General features: G+C 47.1%; 1 protein-coding gene and 1 long non-coding RNA gene across 2 annotated transcripts in view; one reads left to right on the forward strand and one right to left on the reverse strand.

Annotated features, from left to right (window-relative positions):
• The window catches only part of LOC142488444 (uncharacterized), a 118,437-nt gene that overhangs the window by 38,847 nt on the left and 59,142 nt on the right, over positions 1-20,448 (reverse strand). The window lies entirely within an intron of this gene.
• On the forward strand, positions 1,650-19,245 carry LOC142488463 (uncharacterized). Its single transcript, XR_012799417.1, has 3 exons — positions 1,650-1,725; positions 2,752-2,863; positions 18,031-19,245. It is a non-coding gene; the product is annotated as an uncharacterized LOC142488463 (long non-coding RNA).

The following is a 20,448-nucleotide window of genomic DNA, read 5'->3' on the forward strand; positions in this document are numbered from 1 at the left end:
CGCGCGGGCAGCGGAACACCGGAGGGGGGGGGGCGAGAAACACCCCGGCCACTACGTGACTCGCGCTGGTAGCGGGAACACCGGAGGGGGGGGGGGCGAGAAACACCCCGGACAGTACAGTATGTGACCCGCGCGGACCGGAGGGGGGGGGGGGAAACCCCCGGCTTTTACAGTATGTTCGACCCGTGCGGGCAGCACGGAGAGAGGGGAAGGATGTACAGTATCAGTGTCTATAGTATATAAATATTTTAAAGTGCATTAAATTCCCCCCACCTGAAGAATCTGTCCAAACTCCTCCATGACCGGATCAGTAAATTGTAAATTATAGGAGCTGACACACATTATACAGGAGGATATGAGGAGGAGGAGGAGCAGCAGACACACACGCACTCAACCCCCTCCCCCCCATTACTTACCCGTGCAGAAAGGGCGGTTTGAAGTCCTGGCAACTCCATCCCACGTCACAAGCCAATCACTACGAATTTTTTTTTTTTACGAACGGGATTTTTTTTTGCAGAGCAGGGAAAGGTTACTGCCACGAGCCAATATCCGATCGCAGCTGGCGAGTTGGCGACCGGGTTGTCGAGCACTGCCCATTCGTACACCTCCTAGCGGGAAGGTAATGATACATCGAGCGACATCATTCTCACTGAGTTCGGGCACCCCAGGTCTGAGATCTCAGCAGCACCTCCAAATGTATAAAGGAAAAAAGGAATACCAGCGCGTGGGTTAAATATGTGCCCTAATGTGCAAAAACACTATGTGTTTAAACCTATAACACACACACAACTATCCTATATACAGTGCAAAATATATCCAATCTCTGTGAAAAGTGCACTTACATAAACAAATGTCCAAGTGAAAATGTCCCGCAAAGTAAGTCCACTTTGGAGAAAGTATCCACAGGTTAACTTGATCCAGATGATAGGTGTGTCTCTTCACACTTGTTCCACTTTAGAAAGAAAGAGGGACATGGCATAATAACATTTATTACAGGAAAAGATAAAAGTAGGAACACTCACAATCGTGCTATACAGCGGTGCATTGTTGCATAGCTTGCCAGCTCCTGTTGTCTTTGTTAGGCAGATCTTCCTTCACTTGTCCTCTGTTGATTTCCTTGCAAGGGGGGTTTTCACCAGCCTCTCTGCTTCCAGCAGGCTGCGTCTCCTCTCCTGCTCCAGAGTGCACGAGCGCACGTGACCAGGCTCCAACAGCTGCGTGAGGAATTAGCTCTGCTCTCAGACAACTATGGTGGCTGTGAGTGCCCAAAACACAGACGCGTTTCAGCAATGCCTTCCTCAATGTAGCCCTGTTTCCCCTTAAACACAGGAAGCTACTGATGCTGCCCTCAACCTGTTGGCTCACAGGGGCCTAAGCCTCCGCCACGGAGGGATCCCAACGGGGAGCCTGGGGCAATATTTATGTATAGGAAGGTGCAGCGCCTCCACCTGTGAGGGATCCCAACGTACTGGGAGGAGCCCCTAACAGGACAATCTCAATGAACACACACAATGTAAAACAGAAAGGTCTTTATTATACATATACAGTATCTTTTATTTTTTTTACAACTTTATATTTGATTCAACTTTCAAAGGTACAGCAATTGTTATACATATTGTAACACAGTCATTCTGCTCTGTAATTTGCCCAGGCCTTCTTGGAATGACAAGACTCATGCACATATAAACACACGAGACAAAGACAAGGGGAGGAAAGACACAACGGGTAAGGGGAATGGGGGCGGGAGGGGGTTACTGGAGTCTTAGTATCCGGCGCCGCGATGGACAGTACTCCTTATCTTTATCTCTGTTGTGGGAGATCCAGCTATTATTCCGAAGCCTTTGTACCCTACCTTGCATATTTGTTTTATCCTGACTTCCTATGCAGTTCATCCTTTACCTAAATCTGTCTCTGCCGTCTCTTAATACAATTTGTCATAGGAGAACTCACCTAGCTCTATTATAGCCAAATGGAGGCATTTCTCACCCCTGTAATGTCTGTGCCAGCCACGGCAGCCAAACATTTTGAAAATTTGAGCCAGTGTCGTTGACCAAACTTGTCAACTTCTCCATCTGGCAGACGAACCAAATTCTGTTCCGAATCTTTCAATAGTTGGAATTGTGTTCTGTTGCCACAGTGCTGCGGTCTCACACCTCATTGCCGTCGCAAAGTGGGCGATTAATTTATTCCCTGCTCTTGAAAGACCCTCTAGTGGCTTATTTAACAGGAATAGCCAGGGATCTAGAGGAATTTCGAGGCCCAAAATCCTCCTCAGCCAATTCTGAATCTGTTCCCAGATCGAGTTCAAACGAGGGCAAGACCACAGCATGTGCAACAGGTCTCCGAGCTCTCCATGTTGTCTAGGACACAAGGGGGAGTAACCGGGTACAAATTTAGATAATCTGACTGGGGTGAGATACCACCTCATCAATACCTTATATGAGTTCTCCTTTAACATCGTTCAGATAGAAATTTTTGCTGCTGCTTCAAGTATTTCCGCCCAGTCCTCGTCCTCTAGCGTCGCTGTCTGCGGCTATTTCCAGGATCAATCACTTCTCTATATAGTCTAGATGTAAGTCCCCATGTGTCATGTCTACGTACACAGAGCGTTTCAAAATTTGGCACCTTAGGACGGTTTGTGTGCTTGGTGTAAAATGCCCGAATCTGGAGGTATCTAAAGAATTCGGCGTTAGGAATGTCTTTGTCTGACTGAATTTGTTCAAATGTTTTGATGGTGGTTCTTCCCTCCAGATCCTTCAGCCTCCTGTACCCGCCCTGTTTCCAACATGTAAACTGTTCCTCTTCCAACCCTGGAGCAAAGTTTGGGTTCCCATATAGTGCGGCCATCAGCGAGTTTCTCGTGGTAAGTGCACATCTAAATTTAGACGCCTCCCAAACTGCAATCGAGTTGTTCATCGAGGATAATGGTTTCGGCATGTTCTTTAGCCTAGATTTTGGGTACCAAATTAAGTTGCTAATTTCTAATGGGGCGCATAGTTCGCTCTCTATGTCTACCCATCTACATAGCTTCGGGTCTAAATGCCATTGAATAATTTGACTCAATCGGGCCGCTTTATACAGTAGTATGAGAACAAGCAAGGTACCGCCAGTCCGCCTATATCCTTGGGCCTCAACAATATTTTTGCTCTTATATTTTGCTTTTTTGTTTTTCCATATAAACTTGAAAATCTTTGTCTGCATGTCTTGAATATCTACTCTGTCTATGGGTATGGGGAGTGTCTGAAAGAGATATAATAGACGGGGAAGAAAGTTCATTTTAACGCTGTAAATTCTTCCAATCCAGGAAATGCCATACGAGGCCCATACCTTCAGCTCCTTTCCCAGGGATTGCAAGAGTTTAGGATAATTTGCCTTGTATAACAATTTCACCACTCTTGTCAAATTTACTCCTATGTACTTAACTGCTTTGGGTTGCCAATTGAAATTGATCTCTATTAACTTTTCAGTGTCTGTTGGGAGATTTAGATTCTGTAAGGAATCCGCTCCTCGGTTTACTGGTTGCCTTACCTTGCAGACCGGTGCAGTCCTGGAGCACCTCTCCTGATGTTTGCTACAGCCTGGATTCACTCACCAAAGCAATACACACTCCCTCTGGTATCTACTGCAGCTGTGCAGCCTATCACTGCAACTTAGCCTTGTATTCACTCATTGGAGCAGTACCTTCACACCCCCTCCGGGGATTGGTCCGCTGGCCTTTAAGTACTGCTTTTCCACAATGCTCCCCGCCGAGCATAGTCCTTTCCGGATGTCACTAACTGTTCTGCCACAAGCTCTCGCTTGTTCTCCTGTGCTGAAGCGGAGGTTTCGCCCTGCGTTCATCAGCTTCCTGTTCTCCTGTGCTGAAGCGGAGGTTTCGCCCTGCATTCGTCAGCTTCCTGTTCTCCTGTGCTGAAGCGGAGCTTTCGCCCTGCGTTCGTCAGCTTCCTGTTTTCCCGTGCTGAAGCGGAGGTTTCGCCCTGCGTTCGTCAGCTTCCTGATTTCCTTCACTAAAGCGGAGGTTTCCCTGTGTATCTTCAGCTTCCTGGTTCCTGGGGCCTACTCTTTCCCCAATCTAGAGAGGCCGTGTCCTGGTTCCTGCGCTGTAACGGAGGATTCCCCAGCCCGCTCAGGACTCTTGCGCTGTGCACTGGTTTGCCCGTGCAGCTAGGCGGCGTGCTACTCTGGTCTGCCTACCACCTCCTGAGACCAGTACCTTGGGTCATGGTCGCCGCACGCGCAGAGGCCACCCCCGCGCTCCTAAGCTGAAGCGGGGCTTTCCTGACTACCTGTTGCCGAACTCTTGCTTGAATAATGTTTATCCTGATGTCTCCTGTCCTGACCCTGGCTTGTACAACGACGATGCTGTCTTCTCCTATCCTGATCCTGCTACGTATGACTACGAACTGCGCAATCCGGATCAGCCTGCGCGGTCTAAGGTCGGTGCTTTTACAACCCTACCTCAGCCACGCGGTCCGACCCTGGTTTGTGGCGAGCAGAACCCTGACAGATTCATAGCTTCCCATTTTGCTTTATTTAATTTGAATCCTGATATCCTATTAAATTTTTCCTGCATGTCAAAGAGGTTGGGTAGAGAGACGAGGGGCCTGGACAAGGTCAATATAACATCATCTGCATATAATGCTGTTTTATATTACTGGGAAAGAATTTGGATTCCCGTAATATCCTTATTACTTCTAGTGTCTGTTGCTATTGGCTCCATGCATAGGGCGAACAACAAGGGCGAGAGTGGGCAACCCTGTCTTGTGCCACTTTTAATTTTCAGAAATTCTGACGGGAATCCCTGATGAACTACCCGTGCTGTCGGGTTTGTGTAAAGTGCTTTGATTGCCCTCAGGACTCTGTCTCGCATCCTGAACACTGCTAGCGTGGCATCCAGGTAAGGCCAGTCTATTCTATCGAAGGCTTTTTCGGCATCTAAGCTTAATATGATTCCCGGGATCTAGCTGGTGTTGATATAATCTATGATATCAATTATTCTTCTAGTATTATCGGCCGCTTGTCTACCTTTAATGAAACCAACTTGATCCGGGAGAATCAGCCTGGGTAGAATAGTACTCAATCTATTGGTCAGCAATTTCGAATACATTTTTACGTCTGAATTAAATCAGTGTCGGCCTATAGCTTGGACAATTGGTGGGGTCTTTGTCCTGTTTATGAATCACCGAGATGGACGCCTGCAGTATCTGGTCTGAAAAGGACCCTCCCACTAGGATGTTGTTATACATCCGTAGCAAATAAGGGGTTAAAATCACTATATATATATTGTAATATAGATTTGAAAATCCATCTGGGCCCGGAGCTTTTGAAGGTTTAGGATTTGTAAATACCTCTTGTAGTTCTTCTGCTGTAAATTCTTTTTCTAGAAACTCTTGCTCCAACCCTGTCAACCTTGGCAAATCCGAGTCTGCTAGAAAGTTCTCTAGTGCCTTGCTCGTGTTCGCGTTATGTCTCACCTTCTCCCCATCATATAACTTTTCATAATATGCTCTGAACTCCTCAACTATGTGTTTGGGATTTGCGGTCAACTCTCCCTATCTAGTCCTAATCGAGTGAATTGTGTAATGTTGTTGTTTATTGCGGATTTTTCTTGCTAGCATGGTATCTGGCTTGTTCTCTTTTTCAAAGAATTTCCTCTTTGTCCAAGTTGGTGTCTTTTCAGCCTGGGAGGTAAGGAGTAGATTAAGTTCTATTCTTACATCCTTCAACTCCTCTAATGTCTCCTCTGTTCTGTTATGTAGTATAGAGTTCATGAAGCTTTTCTCTCAGCTGATTTGTTTTAGCTTCTCTCGCCTTTTTCCTTCCTGCTGCTATGTTAATCAGAACCCCTCTCAATGTGGCCTTGTGGGCCTCCCACAATGTGACGTGGGACTCCACACTGCCCGTGTTTGTCCTAAAAAATTGTGAGATCTCTTCTTTTATATTCTGCTCTCTCTCGGGTATCTTAATTAATGATTCGTTTAGTTTCCAGTTGCTCCCGGGCTGGCCAATCTAATTTGAGAGCACCGCAGCTCTATCAGTGCATGATCTGACCATGAAATATCATGGATTCCTGAGTAGGAGATCTGTGGGACCATTCTATTTGACACAAAGAAGTAATCAATCCTGCTGTAGCTGTCATGTGGGTGCGAATAGAATGTAAAGCCTTTTTCCCCAGGGTGCTGCTCCCTCCAAATATCAACTAGCTGTTTGTCCCTGATACCCTGGAGAAGAGCTGCTACACCCTCTTCCTATCTCTGTTCCCTTGTTTGGTTTTGTCCAGTGTCGGGTCCAAGTGTTTGTTAAAATACCCTGCTATCACTAGGCTCCCTTCCAACACCCCATCCAGCTGCTCAAAGAATGTCCGAAAGAACCGGGAGTCATTTTCACATGGGGCGTAAACCGCTGCTAGCGTTAATTTACAGCCATGCACCGTCCCAGTCAGGATAAGATATCTACCTTCTATATCCCTTTAAATCTTGCCCACTTTAAATGGAAAGTTTTTATGAAACAATATCGCCACCCCTTTTTTTTTTCTCTATTGCTGATGCCAGATAGAACTGGCGGAAGTGGCTATCTAAGATTATTTCTGGCAGTAAAGTGAGTCTCCTGTATAAATAATACATCTGCTTTTCTTTTTCTGTATTCTGAAAATTCGATTCTTCTTTTCGGAGGGCTGTTAACGCCCTTAACGTTATGTGATACCCATGTTAACGCCATGTTATTTGTGTGGATTTGCTTACCCATATCTTATAACTTCTCAGATGTGTCCCGAGGGTCTGCCGTTTCAATCCTCGTCATGCCCTGCGCCGTTTCCATCCAGTGACTGGGAAGTGGAGGGGCTAAACATTGTATAATCAACACAATAATCAACAAATGAAGTGAGCTATATTTGGTCCCTCCGGACCTAACCTCATGTGCCATGGGGCAACGTGTCTCTGCCCCCCTCCCCCTTCCTAGGGTCCAAAGGCGCTGACTCTTTTGGAGCCTCTTTTCCCCTGGGTCTTCCCCCATGGACTTCGATGTCTTAGTCCCTATGGGTTGATGGCACCTGCCTACAGCCAGGATGGCGGAGCCTCCACTCTACTCCCGGCGCTCTCTGAAATATTATACCAAATGTCTCATATAACGTACCTATCTATTAAGTTCCCTACTCCCTTTAACACCCAACTCTCTAAACTCTTTAACTTCACAAACTCTTTGTTTACTTTTACTCCACTCCTGCCACTCTCTTTCAGATTACCCTGCCGATTTTGGTCACTCTAACCCTCTCTAGCCTGGCTCTAACTCTACTCTATCTTCCTTCTGCCATCCTCTTCCTTCTACCTAATTTTCTTCGCTTCCCCTCCCCCTCTTCCTCCCTCCCCCCACTCTTCTTCCTTCCTCCTCCGCTTCCTTCCCTCCCCCCTTCATCCTTCTCTCTATTTCTATTGTCCTCTCACTCTCAACCTTCCTTGCCTGTTCCCGTCTGGGTTCCTCCACTCCTTATCCTCCTTCCCCTCCCTACTCTGCTGGTTTGCCCCCCCCCCCCCTGTGGGATACCCTGACCCTATTCCCCTCTCTCTACTGCCTCCCGCTTCCTCACCTCTTATTCTCTCATCCCCCTCTCTCCCCCCTTGCCCTTCATTCAGAGCTCCCGGCAGCGGAGTTCGCGTACCCCCACCGAGAGCCCCTGTCACATTTTCCCCTTCACTTTCCCGGTTTCTTCCTTGTGCCCAGTCATCTCCTGTCGCCCCGGCCATCTCCAGTGACTCACTCCCCCCCTCATCCTCATTGGGTAAGACTCTCCCCGCCTCCTCTACTGCAGCTCTGCCTCTCCTCCTGCCCACTCTGCTCTCGGAGCTCCTCAGGAGTACTTTCGCGCTTTTTCCTGCTCCACCATCTTAGCCCACGCTTTTCTCCTGCTTCTTCTCCGGATCCTGGTTCCTCTGTCGATCTTCCCTCATGGACGCCATCTTCTTCCAGCTTCATCACCGCCGTGGCAGGTCTAGTAGAATCATTATTTTAACAGTCCAACTTTGGTTAACCACCTAAACTCTCAGCGAATCCAACATATAAAAGTTGTAACTTCATAAACTTTTTCTGGAACTGCAACCTTGCCACTATTCAATGTCTCTGGCATTACTCCTTTAAGGGCTCCAAACATTTATTGAAATGTTGCGATTTAGCTTTCAATTGGATAATGATGAGTATTGGATAATGACCGGTATCTTATTCCTTTGTCCCTCAGTATTTTTGTCAGTGGTTGGAGGGACCCACGATATTAAGCGTGGTGGGGGAAATGTCTTGAAAGACAGACATTTGTATGCCCTCAAATTGGACTGTGGGGGAAGCCCGAGTGAGTTTGCATAATTCCTCTTTGATTTTAAAAGGGTGCAGTCTCAAGATAACCCCCCGAGTGATGTTATTTGGAAGGGGCTTGGATCGCAGGGCTCTGTGGCAGCGATCCATCAGAAGGTCCGCTTCAGTTTTGCCTGGGAGCAGGGACCCCATCCATCTTCCTAGCATCTCCTCCACATCTAGGATTTCCTCAGGTATACCTCTGATTCTCAGGTTATTCCTCCTGTCCCTGTTTTCCCCATCCTTTTTGTTTGTCCTCTAATTCCTCTAGAAGTTTTTTTTAGGGTGATCTCTTGTTCTGTGTGTTTGTGGCACTCTACTGAGGTGTCCATTCTTTGTTCTAATTCTCCGATGTTTTGAAGATCTTTTCTTAGACCCTCCACTTCTCATTGCAGAAAAATTCGTTTAGGTCTGTGAAGAATTGTGTCATGTCCTTTTTTAGTACGGGCTGCATTTCTGCATCGTCCAAATGTTCACCCCGATCTTGCGTAGAGTCCGTGTCGGAGCTCCCGCCCGGAGACATTGCGTTGTCCTCTCTTTCCTTTGGCTGGTCCGAGCTGCAGAAATAGGACCGCAGATCAAATTATTTTTTTTTAATAATTTTATTAATTATTTAGTACTTTTGCGCCGGGTGCTAACGGAGCTTTTCAATCAAGCTGCCATACCCGAGTCCGTCGCGCATGCGCCTCCCATATACAGGATCTTATAGCTCAATACTTTGTAGGACTAAAGGTACAACTACCCACACACCTGTATCCCACCACCGTGTAACCCACACCGTGTCCTGAGAATCCCAGTCCCACAATATCCCACACCCAACCCAATATGTGTGACCGCGTGGCCCACTAGTTTGTGTAACAATAGGTGGTGCACTTTCTGTAAGGTACCTGCCGGGTGCTCCAGCACCCTGGCGCGCCGACTGGATGAACAAGGGATCCACCGATCCAACGATATCCTCCCGACGAGTCTGCCTCTGCGTGGGTGAAGTCCCATGGACGTGTCCCACGTTGAAGACAGTCTCTGTATCTTAAGAGTAGACCTGATCCCAGACCACTCTTATCAGGATGCACAGTTTACCGCTGTATCCCTAACTATCAAACAGCTAATGGGGCAGGGTCCCTACCTAAGGACCGAGATTAAAAACTCACATTCTCCCAGACAAATAACAGCATTGGAAGACAGTATGAAGACTCTGTAGTTTGCAGGGGGGTCTTGCTTAGAATCCTCTCCCTGGTATCAGTGGAACTGAACCCTCGATGAAAACAGAAACAACTCTAGTGCAACATTGTATGTTCACTAATGATGTATTCAATAAAAACAATAGAAACCAAGTATGGGTATATATAGGTACACTGAAGCATTATGCCACAGATCGGACTCCTGAAGAAGCTGGCATACCAGCGAAACGCGTAGAGTGGACTAGCAGCAACCCAGAGTGTGCCCCCCATGCCCCTGAACCCGTGTGGATCCATTTCAAGATCGATCGCGAAACCGGAAGTGACGCGACGGGCCGGACCGGAAGTGACGCGATCCCGGGAGTGGGGTAGATGGTGTATACTGCTGCTGCGCTTTGATTGTTACGTGTCTATTGTGACAGAAACCAGGGGTTGGTAATAAACTCCATATACAGGGCTCCCAGGATACTGAACAGTTTCTGTCCTGTCTAAGCTGAACAGGGCAGCCTCGTGGTACAGGCACTCCATTCCACAGTTTGTCTGCTGCCTGTTTTCTGTCACCTGTCATGCTGATTAGAGTTCAGGTATATAAGACCTGTTTCCTGTTTCCTCTGAGCCCCGCCCAAGAGCCTGGAAGGCTGCTGAACTGCAGAGGGGTGAGAAAGCCTCTTTCCCAAATCGCTTCATTCATTCTGTTAGTTTGTCTAAAGACTGCAAAGGTACTTATTTTGTTGGTGGAAGTGGACAAGCCACTTCCAACTCTGAGTCAGGGACATCTAAGTTTAAGTTATCGCTCAGACGAGCAGCTTTTTGTTTGGCTTTGTTTTCTGTTTAAACTGTGGCAGTCTCAGTGCCTGGGACTGAATAAACCAGGCATAGCCTGTTTAAAGGAACAGTATGTGACGTCTCATCATTTAACCTACCCTAAAAGACCGTGTTCTAACAGTCCCGGACAGACGGCGGAGCCCCGGAGTAAGCCGTTTGTCACATATGGTGGAGAATGCGGGCAGAACACTGAAAGGTCTGGGGGTTAAAGAACTTTAAAAAAAAGAAAAAAAAAAGAAGGTTTTTTTTCTCTCTCTCCAAACAAGATGGAAGACGTGGTGAGTGCGCTGGTACGCAATGTCGCTGTCCAGAAAGACGCGAATGAAGCCCAGCAACAGGCGAGTGAAACCCAGCGACAGCTGTTAATAGCCCAGCAAGAGACTAATGCAAACCAGCAAGAGACAAACCGCCTGCTGAGAGAGGAGCAAAAGCGGTTCGCTCAGGGCTTACAGCAGGAACTCGAGATCCTGAGGGGGACTATCAGTAACCTTCCACTGGCAGAGGCAGCCCCAGTTCCGAAAATGACCAGGGCAAGCCACTACCTTCAGAAGATGGGACCCTCGGATGATGTGGAAGCCTATCTTCTCACGTTTGAACGCACGGCACAGAGAGAGGGATGGCCAGAAGCTGAGTGGGCTGGTTTAATCGCACCCTTCCTAAGCGGCGAACCCCAGAAGGCTTACTTTGATCTAGAGCCAGCCGAAGCTAACGTCTATGCAAAATTGAAGTTCGAGATCCTCGCCCGCCTCGGCGTAACCACGGCTGTTCGTGCCCAAAGGTTTCACGCATGGTCCTTCACGATGGATAAAGCCACCCGAAGCCAGATGTATGACCTCATCCACCTCGCCCGGAAGTGGCTACAACCCGAGATCAACTCAGCAAGCCACATCGTGGAACGGTTGGTCATGGACCAGTTCTTGAGGAAACTTCCCTCTGCCTTACGCCGTTGGGTCAGTCGGAGTGACCCCCACAATGCGGATGAGCTTGTGGCCCTTGTAGAAAGGTACAGTGCAGCAGAAGAGCACCCGCAACCCACAGTCGTGGAGCAACCCCACTATCCGAGGTTCCAGGACTCTTCCAGAGACGGTAAAAGGGTACCGGGGTTAAGGGGCGCTGAAGAGCGGCGACCACCTTCACGCCGCTCCAGCAACAGTGGTTCGCACACTAAGGGCAATAGCCAACATGGGGAGCCGGGAAAAGGCTCTAAGTGGGACACAGACTATGTACCTAAATGTGTAAATTGTCATGAGAGGGGCCACACAGCAAAAATTTGCCCACTAAATGATGAGCCCATGCAATGCAACAGCGTGGAACCTTATTCGCTGTTGTCCCAATGTATGGGCCCTAGCCCAGAGGACCCCTTGAATAACCATCTGTGGGCATTTGTAAAGGTTAATGGTAAGAGGGTTCGGGCACTTCTTGACTCTGGGAGTATGGTCACACTAGTGTCCGAATACCTATTGCCCATTAAGAAGAAACAGGTAAACAGTTCACAAAGAGTGGCAATTTGTTGTATACAAGGGGATAATCATGAATATTCCACTGTTGATGTTTTTTTTGAAACAGAATTTGGTTCTTTAGATTTCAAGGTGGGTGTTGTACCCAAACTGGCACATGATGTGTTAATAGGGACCGACTTTCCCCATTTTCTAAAAATGTGGTCCCCAGCTCAGAATAGCGCCCAGAGTTCAATAGCAGACCATAACGAAGTGTTAGAAGAAACAAATCCTTTCCCTTTTTCAGAAATGGAGGTTGACGAGGGCCCAAATAAGAAGGGGGAAAAGGAGGAGTGCTGTGAAATTCCCTTCCCCATCACTACTTTGGTAGGGAATACCCCAAATCAAGATGTTGATCAGGCACTTACCACCCCAGTACAGGATAAGACCCTCGCTGACCTAGAGGTCAGTCCTGGGAGTTTTAAGAAGGCCCAGTGGGAGGACCCCACATTAGCGGTAGCAAGGGGAAATATACGGGACCAGAATAGTACTCGTGGCCAACCAGATAGGTCACTTGCTTACCCCTACTTCGAGGTAGAGAACGACCTAGTATATCGGGTTGATAAAAGAAAATCAGTTACAACTAAACAATTGTTGGTACCACGGACATTCCGTAACGTAGTATTACACCTCGCACATAGTCATCCATTGGGGGGACACCTAGGGGTGGAAAAGACAAAAGAAAAGGTTCTCCGAAGCTTTTATTGGCCTGGGGTTCTGGCAGAAATTACAAACTATTGTTCCTCATGCCCAGAATGTCAGATCACCGCCCCGTTCAAAGCATACCGCAGCCCATTGGTACCCCTTCCCATAATAGAGGTACCATTTGACCGGATTGCTATGGATCTAGTAGGACCCCTAATAAAGTCTGCTAGGGGACATCAGCATATATTGGTAATATTAGATTATGCTACCCGATATCCGGAGGCAGTTCCCCTACGTAGCACCTCTGCTAAAAACATAGCAAAAGAGTTAGTACTTCTGTTTTCCCGGGTCGGAATTCCTAAAGAGATCTTATCTGACCAGGGAACACCATTTATGTCCCAAGTAACAAAAGAGCTATGTAAACTCCTAAAAATCAAGCATCTCAGAACCTCAGTCTATCATCCACAAACAGATGGTTTAGTGGAAAGGTTCAATAAAACCTTAAAGAGCATGTTACGCCGGGCGGTCGATAAGGATGGGAAAAACTGGGACTGTTTGTTACCATACCTGTTATTTGCCATTAGGGAAGTTCCCCAGTCATCCACAGGCTTCTCCCCGTTTGAACTATTGTATGGCCGACATCCAAGGGGCTTACTGGATATAGCCAAAGAAACTTGGGAACACGAGGTTACGCCTTACAGAAGTGTAATAGAGCATGTTGCCCAAATGCAGGACCGCATTGCTGCAGTCCTACCCATAGTGAGGGAACACATGGAGAAAGCTCAAGAAGCACAAAGGAATACGTATAATAAGGGTGCTAGGGTCAGAATTTTTTTTCCAGGTGATAGGGTACTAGTTCTGGTTCCCACCGTGGAGAGTAAATTCCTTGCTAAATGGCATGGGCCATATGAGGTCTTGGAAAGAGTGGGAGAAGTAAATTATAGGGTAAGGCAGCCAGGTAGGAGGAAACCTGAGCAAATTTACCATATAAACCTACTCAAGCCCTGGAAAGATAGAGAGGTCTTGTTAACCCTAGTACCCCCAGGTCCATCAGAGAATCAAGAAACTGACCCAGAGGTTAGCATAGCTGAAACACTGTCCGTGCATCAGAAACGAGAGGTCCAGAGTTTAGTGAGAAGGAACAAAGAAATCTTCTCTACACAGCCAGGTAAAACTAACGTAATTAAACATGACATAGTCTCTGAACCGGGGGTCCGAGTTAACCTTAAACCGTACCGAATCCCAGAGGCCAAGAGAGAGGCTATAAGTTTAGAGGTTAAAAAAATGCTAAAACTAGGCGTAATTGAGGAATCCCAAAGTGGGTGGAACAGCCCTATAGTCTTAGTCCCAAAGCCAGACGGTACAACAAGGTTTTGTAATGACTACCGGAAACTAAACGCGGTGTCAAAATTTGATACTTATCCTATGCCCAGGGTGGATGAACTTGTAGAGAGACTGGGCAAAGCCCGATATCTCACAACCCTAGACCTAACAAAAGGGTACTGGCAGGTTCCCCTCACAGAAAGGGCAAAAGAAAAAACAGCCTTCTCAACCCCAGACGGCCTCTTTCAATATAAGGTGCTGCCTTTTGGCTTACATGGAGCTCCCGCCACATTCCAAAGAATGATGGATAAAATTTTAAAACCACATGTTCGGTACGCTGCCGCCTACCTGGATGATGTGGTAATCCATAGTGAAGATTGGCAGTCCCACCTTCCAAAGGTCCAAGCTGTGCTCGACGCAGTTCGGTCTGCTGGACTAACTGCTAACCCCGCTAAATGCACTATTGGTCTGGAGGAGGCCAAGTATCTGGGGTATTCTATTGGTAGAGGGTTACTCAAACCACAAACACTCAAAGTAGAGGCGATACAAAATTGGCCAAGGCCAGTCACAAAAAAACAAGTAAGGACCTTTTTGGGGTTAATTGGCTACTATAGGAGGTTTATTCCCAATTTTGCAACTAAGGCAACCCCACTAACCGACCTCACAAAAGCAAGAGGACCGCTAATGGTAAAGTGGTCCCCCGAAGCCGAACAGGCCTTTAGAAGCCTGAAAGAAGCTCTCTGTGCCCAACCAGTGTTGGTCACACCTGACTTCTCCAAAGAGTTCGTAGTCCAAACCGACGCATCTGAGGTAGGGCTGGGGGCGGTACTCTCCCAGGAGTCTCAAGGGGAGGAGCACCCCATCCTTTATTTAAGTAGGAAACTAAATCCCCAGGAGAAAAATTACTCCATAGTCGAGAAAGAGTGTCTCGCAATAAAGTGGGCTGTAGAGACACTCAAGTATTATCTGTTGGGGAGAAAGTTCCGATTGGTCACAGATCATGCACCCCTTACCTGGATGTGTCAAAATAGGGAGAAGAACGCTAGGGTGACCAGGTGGTTCCTAAGCCTACAGCCCTTTAAATTTTCTGTGGAACACAGGTCGGGGCACAAACATGGCAATGCCGACGGGTTGTCAAGGATGCACTCCCTAATATCCATGGTCGCTCACCCCTCGAGGTCTGAGCTGGGGGGGAGGATATGTGACAGAAACCAGGGGTTGGTAATAAACTCCATATACAGGGCTCCCAGGATACTGAACAGTTTCTGTCCTGTCTAAGCTGAACAGGGCAGCCTCGTGGTACAGGCACTCCATTCCACAGTTTGTCTGCTGCCTGTTTTCTGTCACCTGTCATGCTGATTAGAGTTCAGGTATATAAGACCTGTTTCCTGTTTCCTCTGAGCCCCGCCCAAGAGCCTGGAAGGCTGCTGAACTGCAGAGGGGTGAGAAAGCCTCTTTCCCAAATCGCTTCATTCATTCTGTTAGTTTGTCTAAAGACTGCAAAGGTACTTATTTTGTTGGTGGAAGTGGACAAGCCACTTCCAACTCTGAGTCAGGGACATCTAAGTTTAAGTTATCGCTCAGACGAGCAGCTTTTTGTTTGGCTTTGTTTTCTGTTTAAACTGTGGCAGTCTCAGTGCCTGGGACTGAATAAACCAGGCATAGCCTGTTTAAAGGAACAGTACGTGACGTCTCATCATTTAACCTACCCTAAAAGACCGTGTTCTAACAGTCCCGGACAGACGGCGGAGCCCCGGAGTAAGCCGTTTGTCACACTATGCACATGGTGCTTATGTAAGTGTGGATTACCACTGTTTTTATTGAATACATCATTAGTGAACATACAATGTTGCACTAGAGTTGTTTCTGTTTTCATCGAGGGTTCAGTTCCACTGATACCAGGGAGAGGATTCTAAGCAAGACCCCCCTGCAAACTACAGAGTCTTCATACTGTCTTCCAATGCTGTTATTTGTCTGGGAGAATGTGAGTTTTTAATCTCGATCCCCATGCACATTGTTATAGGTGTTTAGGACATATTACACTATTATCTATTTCATTCCCTTTACATGGTGAAACTCTGCGCTCCCCACAAGCTTCTTCCAAACAGTCAAGAGAGGAGGAACTGGATCTTCTCCTAAGAGGGTTGAGCAGCGAACTTTACTATTATTATTTTTGAACACTGTTTATATATTTATATTTAATTATCACTATATACTGTATTTATATTTATATATTTATATATTTAATATCACTATATATTTATTTTTATCACACCTTTATCGGAAGCGCCTCACAATTTTTGTTTTATCCCTACCTAAGGGCCTGCTACGAGTCTGCCTCTGCGTGGGTGAAGTCCCGTGGACGTGTCCCACGTTGAAGACAGTCTCTGTATCTTAAGAGTAGACCTGGTCCCAGACTACTCTATCAGGAACCGCAGCTTGCCCCTGTGTCCCTAACATCAAACAGCTAATGGGGCAGGGTCCCTACCTAAGGGTCTGTTCCTGTAGCAGCCACAATCTAAACTTGTGAGTCAGGGCCTAGCTGGGACCTAGGGGAAATCTGGCCAAGTGCAGAGTCACCGACCCCTGCACTCATACCTTCTACCCCTATCTTGTCTCAGCAGCGACTGACTCTTCCTGTGCCAGCGCGTGAACTTCTCTTTCCTGTGCAGGAAACTGAGCAGCGCGATTGGCTCCCTGGCGTCATATGGTTACCTGCCCCTATGCCTTCGGGGGGCTGTAGTCCCTTGCGGAGCATATCCTTATTAGCCCCGTGTGAGCCTAGTACACTGCGCATGCGCAACCTGGCAATGGCCATCGCACACACTCTGCGCATGCGCGAACCTTCGCGCATGCGTCTGTACAAACACAACATGGCGGCGCCCTACAGAGGGAGCAACCGGCAAGCCCACCGCCACACATAACCCCTGCAGCAGCGGAGGTAGGGAGGGGAGAGGCGCGCACCGGAGGACCGGAGGGGGACCTGGCTACAAATATATGGGGTTTGCCATGTTTTTGTAATCCACATTGTCGCCCCCATTCAGAGTGGTCTTTTCTGTTTCTGCTTGTGCTGACTAACTAGCATATTTCTGTGCGCTCTTTTTATTTGACCTGTTCTCTTGGCTACCCTGCTTTATGCTGGTTTCAAGTTCATTACTTCAGGCTAGAACATGGTGTAACTATGTGGGTATTTATTATCCACTTAGATTTGATTGTAACATTGCTATTCACTAAGAACATACTTTTTCTTAGGTACAGGTGCTAATATTGTTGCAATGTCAGTTTTTGTATTTAATCTATGTGTAATAGAATGCTTCCTATTGTGTCAGCTAAAACCTTTTACTGTTACATCTAGGTTACCACAGGTTTAGCAAACTGTTTGTAGCGTCACGATCTGACTCACTGTGGTTGGCTTACTACTCTGCTGAATCAGCAACTAAACTGCAGCGCGCTCCGTTTTTAATTGGATATCGTCACGGAGGAAGCACCATAAATATCAAGGGCGCACAGCTCCCTATCAAGCCCCTAGACAAAGCGGTGGCGAAACATACGTCGGGGTTTGTCCTTCCTACTTGTACCCTCACCTCTCAACACATGCTTGTTCCTACATCTTCCGGGTGAAACTTTGTGGACCTGCAGCGGTTACCGCGTCTACATTAGAATTGGACTGTGTTCTTGCCCTTATGCACATTGTGCACTAAAGACTCTTCATTGGGCTAAGTATTGCCACAGGACTTTTGCGTGACTGAATTCACTCTGTGCTCATGTTTAGAGCCTGGGGCTGTTACCGCTCTATATTGACATCTTTTTACTAACGCGGTACACATTATATGTGCGGCATGTTCTTTAGTTGTCGCACATTTCATTACAGAGGTCGGTGTTATTTACTACACGGAGAATTATAATATTCTCTTTTTGCATTACTTCTGCTTTGAGCTCTTTGCCTGTCTGTGTATGGTAAATACTTTCATCTTTTCTTTAGAGACTCCCTGTTCTGCCCACATAAATGTTTTTTGCTGTTCAATTTATGTTCAATTCATGTTTCCGTTTTAATAATCTTTTATTCATGTAATATACATTGGGTTCCTAATTGAACCTATTGCTGACTCCAGAGGTGTCTTTTTAACCCCACTGGTGCCAATATAAAGCATCAGTAGATTCACCTTTGCTATTGCTATTTCTCATGCGACTCCATCACTTAATGGGTTAACATGGGCCTATATAAACAGATGGGATTGCTGAGGCTCCACAATACCCTGACGAAGTGACGTTCCCCGTCACGAAACGCGTAGGGAGGAGGCTACGGAGATGCTGCCCTGGACACTCATCTGATTACCAGTTAGGAACGGAGACGTCATCACAGTCGCGCCGGAATAACGCGAGCTACACGCGATACCGGCAAGGACTAACAGTGACTGAGTACTGCTGATGTGTGTGCCGGGTCGGGCACTTCTAATTTGATTTTAAACTCACGTTCTTTTGTGAGTATTATTCTGTTTTAGTTCTGGAGGCGTCATTAAAGTTTTTATATATTGCAAAATCCTCTGTTTCTCTTCATCCCTTGTCGGAGATTAAGATACAGGAGTCCTGGGACATGTTCAAGAGACATCTTTCCTGAGAAGGAGGTTCTTTTTATATCCATCGGAATTTGGGACACCACGTGGGGTTCGTGTTACCCTGAAAACCTTTGGACTTAGAAGCCATCATATACAGTTTCTCTCCACTGCATGCTGCCTACCTACTTCTAGTAAGTGGGCATTTATTTGAGTTTCATACATGATGGTCTAATTGCTGAAAAACAATACTGCACAATGTTTTTCCCCGGTTTATGTCTCAATCTATAGGACAACATTTGCTGTGAAGAGGAATATTTTCTCTATGTGCTTTGAGAACTGAGTCCATCCCCCATTCGTCAACCATTCAAGTCTGGAAGAAAAGGACTTTACTCATATCAGTCACTTATATCCTTTTATGGACTATTATTCATATTGATTTATGTACACATACGCTGGGTTATATTTCTATATTGTTATGGGTATTTTTGAGAAAATTCCTTAGTAGATTACCAGGCAGCTTTTTCCTGCACTGCACTGTTTATAGCACTTTGGTCTAGCGCTTGTTTTAGTATTTTTGTATTGCCATATGGTAAATACTGACCGGTTTTTGGACTCTAGGTTATCGCAGGAACCTTGGTATATCTGGCTATTTTAGCCAGGGTTTATTAGCTCAGCCAGCTGGTTCTATTGCTTTGATTTTCTGACCGGCCGGTCATACCGGCGGGAGGCAACTTCATGCCTCACCTCTCTGTGCTTATTGTGTCTTATTATAATAGGACACTTTATACCAGCTATAGCCATTTAGTATTGCACAAGACCAGGGTTTGTCATGTGATTGTGTTTTACCTTATTGAGGTGTACTGTATGAGATTTGTTTTATTATCTGTTTTTTGTGATATGTTCTTTAATAAATTTGTTATACTTTTTGTATACCTGAGTGCTTTATGTGGGACACTTTTTCTTTTCTTTTTTTGTTTACATATGTAGCCAGGTCCCCCTCTGAGGTTGTTAACCCCCCCCTTTTCTGTACTCACCTCGGCACGGTCGGGAGAGTTGCGGGGGCGTGCGTGTGCAGGTTCACGCCAAATCAGGAGCTCCGTGAGAGAAGGCGTGTGGTGTGGCGGATGCAGGCGCGCGCCGGGAAAGCGATCGCGTCGCCGGGGGCTCCGGCGGTTGTTGGTAGAGACGCCATCTTGTGGACACTCGCGCATGCGCAGCGAGCGGCGGCGGCCATTACATGTCGCGAATGCGGTGAGAAAGCGTGCGAAGGCTAGCCAATCACGGAAGGCTCTTGGAAGGGACTACAAGTCCCATGAGCGTTAGGAGCATCCTACCTGACGCCAGGGAGCCAATAGGGGCTGGGGAGATCCTGAGAGGCAGGATAAGGAAGTGTGTCACAGGGAGCATACAGGCAGAGTGTGACAGGCAGAGGTAGGGGACAGAGGGTCCGTGCAGAGAGGCAAGTAGCCTCTGCACTAGGCCAGCAAAAAACCCTAGGCCCAAGATAGGCCCTAAGTCAGTGTAGGTTGTGGCTGCTATAGGGACAGGCCCTAGCATAGGGAACGGATCCCCTTAGTACTTTAATAGAGTTAGGGATACAGCGGATGCTGAAACCCTGAGGAGAGGTCTGGGAGCAAGCCTCGACAAAGAGAACAGAGAGACATTACCCGTGTGTGATCACCCCTGATGACGTCGTGGAGGAGAGTGGATCGGTGCATCCTTTGTGAAGTTTCATCGGACCGGGTGCTGACGTGCCCGGCAGGTATAGTCAAAAAGTGCACCAACAAACCGGTACAGACACAGGCGCTGATCACGCCTATACGGGTGGGTTCTTTGGGGACACTGTGGGTTAAGTGACGAAGGGACTACGCAGTATTGTGGACTGTGTTGGGGACCACTTTTTGGGGAAGAAGGCCTTGCGAGGCGTGGGGCAGTTGTGCACATATTACTTTACCTAAAGGGAGAGTTATCCTATTCATATACAAACCACTGTCATAGTAAAGGTTCCGTTATTTTTATACTGTGTGTGTTTATTATTGTGTCCTGTGAGGGGCTGCTTGTGCTCTGCTGGGATCCCTCACATTTGGAGGT

The sequence above is a fragment of the Ascaphus truei genome, chromosome 2, assembly GCF_040206685.1.
Source record: "Ascaphus truei isolate aAscTru1 chromosome 2, aAscTru1.hap1, whole genome shotgun sequence".
Classification (NCBI taxonomy): Eukaryota; Metazoa; Chordata; class Amphibia; order Anura; family Ascaphidae; genus Ascaphus; species Ascaphus truei.